Source organism: Pristiophorus japonicus, chromosome 10 (assembly GCF_044704955.1).
Source record: "Pristiophorus japonicus isolate sPriJap1 chromosome 10, sPriJap1.hap1, whole genome shotgun sequence".
Lineage (NCBI taxonomy): Eukaryota > Metazoa > Chordata > Chondrichthyes > Pristiophoridae > Pristiophorus > Pristiophorus japonicus.
Window position 1 is genome coordinate 29,739,386 of NC_091986.1, and position 6,907 is coordinate 29,746,292.

Sequence of the window (6,907 nt, forward strand, 5' to 3'; positions counted from 1 at the left end):
AAAGGCGGCACCTCCGACAGTGCAGAATTCCCTCAGCACTGCACTGGTGTGGGGCTTGAACATCCTATACTAAGTCCATGATATGCACCAGTATTAGAAAGGTAGATTGTTAAACCTGAGGCGCAATATCCCTGTCATTTTACCTGGAAGGTTCAGTTTCAGTTGAGGCAGTGGCACCAGTCTGCCTATGGAAGCTGACTTTGCAGTAGGCACGAATAATGAATGTTGGACGAGGGTCTGTATTGAAGTGTCATATCCATCGGTAATGTGAACAATATTACCTGAATTACAGAATGATTTTGAATTTGAACTCAAGATAAGATTCAAGTAAATTCCATTATTACTGTATTACTGGAGCTTTCCATTCACGGAGAAAGAACAATGGGGTAAATGTAGCAGATCAATGGGATAAAGATCCAGCGGACTCTACCATTTGCAGAAAATATCCCTCAATGGGTTGCAGAGAAGGACGCTGGCCATCAGCCATTTTATGTGAGTCTGTGAAAATGCAGCCTGCAAATACTTTGTATTGGCAGTGCGCTAAGTGTTTGTTCCTTGCCACATTTCATGGCCCACAAGGCAAATCCATTGACATCAATACAGAGTGCAAAGCTAAAATGTGGGTGAGCATACTTACCCTGGCAATCTTTCAAGACATGTTTTATTCCCTGGCATACTCCTAGAATCTGGTCTTAGGAGAAAACAGTTTTCAGTTTTTTTTGGCATTTCCATCCAGGCTGCTCTCATGCTATATTATTCATAAACAAATGCCTTTCAACTCCCCAAAAAACTACCTTCCATCTGGCACCTCTTGCAAAGCGACCTCCAAAGTCATCATCAGCCCATCTATTGTGAGGAAAGATGGTGTGAAAAAAATTAGGTAATTTTGTCTAATTTAGGTTTGATAATTCTTCCATTAAATATAGTAATGGAACAAAAGCAGTGTTTAAAAAGAACATAAGAACATAAGAAATGGGAGCAGGAGTAGGCTATACGGTCCCTCAAGTCTGCTCCACCATTTAATATGATCATGGCTGATCTGATCATGGACAGAAATACTGCAGCTCAGATGCCTGTGTCGAACTAATATCAATAAATTGCTGCACATTTTGGCAGTAATAGGCTGTAGAGAGACAATTCAAACTTCAATAATGCTGCGTGATTGGTCCAGTTTGTATACCACTGACAGTTCCTTTTTTAAATTGGCATGGTCAGACATTCAAAATCCAGGAACTCCCATAGGAATAGGAGTAGGCCATTCAGTTCCTCGAGCCTGTACCACCATCCAATTAGATCCTGGCTGATCTGTATCTCAACTCCATTTACCCACCTTGGTTCTGTAACACTTCCTTACTAAAATCTATCCTGGTTAATTCTTGTCTGGCTGTAAAAAGCAGCTGTTCTTTTCAAATCGGAGAAGCAATTTGAAAAGATCCAATCAATTTCGAAATCCCTGAAATAGAGAAACATCAAATTTACAAGAAGTGTTTTATATGAATCAGGCACTCGCAGTGGTGAAAACAAAATAGGAAAATAAATACTTAAAAGTAATTTATGAAGAGTTAGCTTAGTTCTTAGAATAGCAATCTTTTCATTATTTTGTCCACTTGAGGTGTTAGGGGATGGATATCTGCTGTAAATAAATAACTAAATCAAAACATAAAACCAAAATACTGCGGAGCTGGAAATTTGAAATAAAAACAGAAAATGCTGGAAATTCTCAGCAGGTCAGGCAGCATCAGTGGAGAGAGAAACAGTTAACGTTTCAGGTTGATGACCTTTCATCAGGTTCGGATCTCAAGGCAAGGATAGGCATTGTTGAACAAATGGGGTTCTGGCTCAGCCATGAGAGTGAACCGAGATATGAGTGCTGAAATAATCCTGGATCGGAATGTTAGCAAAAACCGCAAAAAAGAGAAAATCTAGCTTCGAGATTCCAGTGCTGAGAAGAGTACAGTCCCTTCAGTAAGAGACAATACCCAGGGAAACTACACCAATCATTCCCTTTTACACCAATCATTTCTTCATTACTCTGGATGCTAAATTCTATGTTAAGATGTACTGTACTAAACTGTCCTTGAAGATCACATCCCCAATGATGTGTGCTCCTGTCATAGGCTGACATACACTTTGTTCCATAATAATTTCCGTGTATAGGGGAAAAGAAGAAGGTGTGACATTTCATTGCGCTGGTTAGCCTAAATCCTATAACGTTGCAAAACAATTTGTATCTGGCTCGTTTTACCAGGCACTTTCTCAGTCTGCCTTCAAAAAGTTTGTAGAGACATGTGGGAAATTTGCAAATTGATATTAATATCCAGTTCAGATCACAAGGGTTACTATTGTTACACCCCTGAGTTACTGTGTTGCATAGTTAGACATTGGGCAAGACAGGAACACCCAGACCACAAACAGGACTGACTAGCATTTCTATACCTGATGAGATATCTATGGCAAGACCTTAAACTAGTAACAAAGGATTTCTATCTAGATTTAGCATCTCTGATCCTTGGGTAGTCACATCCTTGATAAAGCCTTGAGTAGCTAGGACGTTGACACTACATCCAACTCTCACCAATGGCTCCTGGAAATTGTTAGTGCACTGCAACATCACACGTTCTTGGGCTAAACCCGGTGAGGGTACCCAGCAGCTATTGCTATTGATAATCAAAGGACATCGATCCTCCAGCATGTAAAGACTGGTGCAATGAAACCGGCAGGTGAACTTTTCCTGTTAATCCAGGCACCAAAGTCACAAGCACAAAGCATTTGACAAATAAGGGGCATAACTTTGGTAGAAGGAGATTGTGACCAGCCATCACAGCAAGACTTTAAGGCAATGCATCTCATATATTCCCCTTTGCAAAGGGAATATTAATTATTTAACATACTTAAATAAACTTGCACAATGGCCCTGTAATTGGCAAATTAACTTCAATGTAGATAAATGCAAGGTAGGAAGAATAAGGAGGCCTCATACTTCTTGGCAAATAAGTGTCTAAATGGGGTAGGGGAATAGAGGGATCTGGGGGTACATAAACAATCACTAAAAGTAGCGATGCAGGTTAATAAGGCCATAAAAAAGCAAATAAAGCATTGGGATTAATTTCTAGAGGGATAGAGTTGAAAAACAAATAAGTTATGTTACTTGTATAGAACCTTGTTTAGACCACACTTTGTGCACTGTGAACAGTTTTGGTCTTCATATTATAAAAATGATATCAAGGGACTGGAGAAGGCGCAAAAACAATTTACTAGAATGATACCAGAACTGAGAGGTTTTATCTATCACAAAAGATTGAACAGGCTCGGGCTCTTTTTTCTAGGAAAGTGAAAACTGAGGGTGACCTGATGGAGTAGACATACAGAAGATGTTTCCACTTGCAGGTGAGATCAGAACTTGGGGCCATGAATATAAGATAGTCACTAATAAATCCAATTGGGAATTCAGGAGAAACATCTTTACCCAGAGAGTTGTTAGAATATGGAACACGCTAGCACAGGGAATAGTTTAGATGAATAGCATAGATGCATTTAAGGAGATACTAGATAAGCACATGAGGGAGAAGGGAATAATGATATGTTGATAGGTTGAGGTGAAGAGGGGTGAGAGGAGACTCGTGTGGAGCATAAACACCGGCACGGGCCTGTTGGGCCAGATGGATTGTTTCTGTTCTGAAAATGCTTTGTATTACTTAAACTCTGATTCAATATATTGAATTGTAACTGAAAGAAATACTGTAGAAGGGAATCTAAAAGTCAAGTCAGCAATTTCAATATATTTGTCAAATGTACACACTAATGTGTTGATAAATGTCCCATAATACAAGACGATTTAATACAGGGTAATGCAAGGTGAAAGCTAAACTGTGTCTTGAAACATTTGTGTTGCTAATACTGAGCAAACCATAATCCAAGGAAAGCTTATACAAGATATCATAAATCCAATTGACATGTCATGATCCAGAATGTATCATTTGTCCTATCTGACCACAGCCTTTTAGGAAGGAGCAAGTTCATAAATCTGTAAAAAAAAAAGCATATGGGATCCTAGGTTTTAAAATTCAAAAACAAAAAGGTAATGCTAAGCCTATACAAATCATTGGTTAGGCCACAGTTTGAAACTAAAGGCTGAAACCCCATGTCGTGCTCAGAGGATGGTCTCTTGCCATCAGTGTATAATCCCATGGAATCAGGTAGGTTGTTCCCTGAACTCCCGATTTCATGGGGTGGGGGTGGGAAGGGGCGGGGGGCGCGGTGGAGGTGGGAGGGGGGGAGACACACACCGCTGTTTCATTTTTGAAGGCATACACTGACCTCATTGCTACCTGCAAAAATATGCTAATGTCCAAGGGGCCGAAATTGATGGCATAACGGCCGACTGCTGCCGATATCCGACGATATTCCTCTTCGGGTTCCACCCTGTGCCAATTTGCACTTGGGCTGGAGCGGGCAGGAGGGGAGAACTGCCGGGAAACACCCGCTGACGTAAGCGGATGGCCAAGTGGCACAAGTGACCTCCTGCCTGCCGAGATGCCAGGTCGGTGTGGGCGGGAGTCAGTGCCAGCAGGGGGAAGGATCGCTGCATGGAGGCTGGTCTATCTCCGACGACAGGTATGAAGACCTGCAACAAAAGGTTAGTGAACATTTTTTTTTACATTTTCTTACAGCAGCTTACCTGCATGGGGTCCCCTGAAGGTGTTCTGTTTTTTTTGCATTGATTTTTCTTTTCAGCTCTTCGACCCTCCGTGGGCCCGACTCTGTCCTCGGTGACACTTCGGCGGCAAGAGCCTTTGCCGCTGAGATTGGGAGCTCCCGCCGCTGCCACCCAGATTGATGGCGTTAGTCCCTCTTTTGTATCTGGGCACCCTTTCAAGGATCTTTTTGCCGAAATTCCCACCCAAAGTACTGTCAGGTATCTTGGCGGCCATCGGCGGTCCTTTAGGCGGCACTTGAGTGGCCCTTGCCCTTCACCAATTATTGCCCCCTAAAGTTGCTGCCAACACATAAAGCTAAATTGCTGTCTCTGTACGAATTGCATTTTGACTTGAAGAAACTGAACTCTATGAGTTAGAGCTATGGTTGGGTGCATTCCTGGAGGTTTTATCACATGACCTTCCACCTCGAACCGTCCCGCCCCTAAATTCCCACCATTGGTCCGTCCTCCGGGCACACTGCCTTCCCACCGCCAATTGGAAAGTGAACCGATACTTTGTTACCCAATGGGCTATTGTTGACTGTCAGTTAAACAGATATTCCACCCCACCCCAGCTCCAATATTTTTACAATTAATAAATGAAAATATTCAAAGAAAATGAAAAAATCGACAATTTTTTTGAATATCCCTGTGCTTTTTCTCCCTGGTTGCTCGCAGCAGTGTCCTGAAGATTAAACTTCAATTCCTCGGAGATTCCAGGACAATCAAAGAGAGTTGCCAAACAAACTTAGAGCTAGACTGACACTCCAGTGCTGCACTAAGGGAATGCTGCACTGTCGGAGGTGCCATCTTTCGAATGACACATGAAACCGAGGACCGGTCTGCTCTCTCAGGTGGATGTAAAAGATCCCATGGCACTATTTCGAAGAAGTGCAGGGGAGTTATCCCCGGTGTCCTGGCCAATATTTGTCCCACTATCAACATTACTAAAGCAGATTATCTGCTATTGTGGGAGCTTGCTGTGTGTAAATTGGCTGCTGCGTTTCCCACATCACAACAGGGACTACTCTTCAAAACAATACTTCATTGGCTGTAAAGCACTATGGGACGTCCTGAGGTCATGAAAGGCACTATATAAATGCAAGTCTCCCTTTTCCTTTTAGTGCTTTTAGATTTTCTGCTGCTTACTACAGTTTTGCTGCAGTCTGTGTTTCTTATATGCATATCTCCAACAGCGGCTTTCTTGCTACCACCAGATGCAAGCGCAGTGCTCTGCACGGGCCTTCCATCAGGCCTGCTAATAGCTCTCCTGGATTTGCTAAAGGAAGAGGAGTCCGTGTGGAGGAAGGTACCACAGGCAGCCTAGGAATCACAGGACATGACCCAGGCACAACGACTTGGGCATACCTTCAACTTCTGAGTAGCGGTAAGGACGATGGTGCCTCTGGGGAGTGCAGCCAGAGCCAATTCCAAGGCACCAAGGGTTGCTCAGCTGCACAGGGGCGAGGGGCGAAGAACAAAATAGCCCTAGTGATAGGGGATTCTATAGTTAGGGGAACAGACAAGCGTTTCTGCGGCCATAGATGTGACTCCCGAACGGCTTTGGGCCTCCCTGGTGCCAGGGTCAAGGATGTCACAGAGCAGACACAGGGCATCCTGAGGGGGGAGGGTAAACAGTTAGAGGTCGTGGTCCATATCGGGACCAACGACATAGGTAAAATGAGGGATGAGGTGCTACAGGAAGAATTCAGGGAGCTAGGAAGAAAATTAAAGGGTAGGACCTCAAAGGTAGTAATCTCCGGGTTACTACCGGTGCCATGTGCTAATGAGTATAAGAATAGAAGAATAGAGAGGATGAACACGTGGCTGGAAAGTTGGTGTAGGAGGGAGGGCTTTAAATTCTTGAATATTGGGACTGCTTCTGGGGGAGATGGGACCTGTACAAACTAGAGGGGTTGCACCGCAACAGCGCCAGGACCAATATGCTTGTGGGGAGTTTTGCTAGTGCTGTTGGGGAGAGTTTAAACTAGCTTGGCAGGGGATGGGAAACTGACAACGAATTTAAAAGGGAAGGAAGGAAAGCAAAAATTGGATAATACGAATCTAGAAAGCGAATCTATGCTGCAAAGTCTAAAAACCATAAGGCAGCAATAGTAGGGGATTATAACTATCCAAATATTGATTGGGACAAATTTAGTGTGAAGGGTATAGAGGGGGCAGAATTCTTGAAATGCATTCAAGATAATTTTT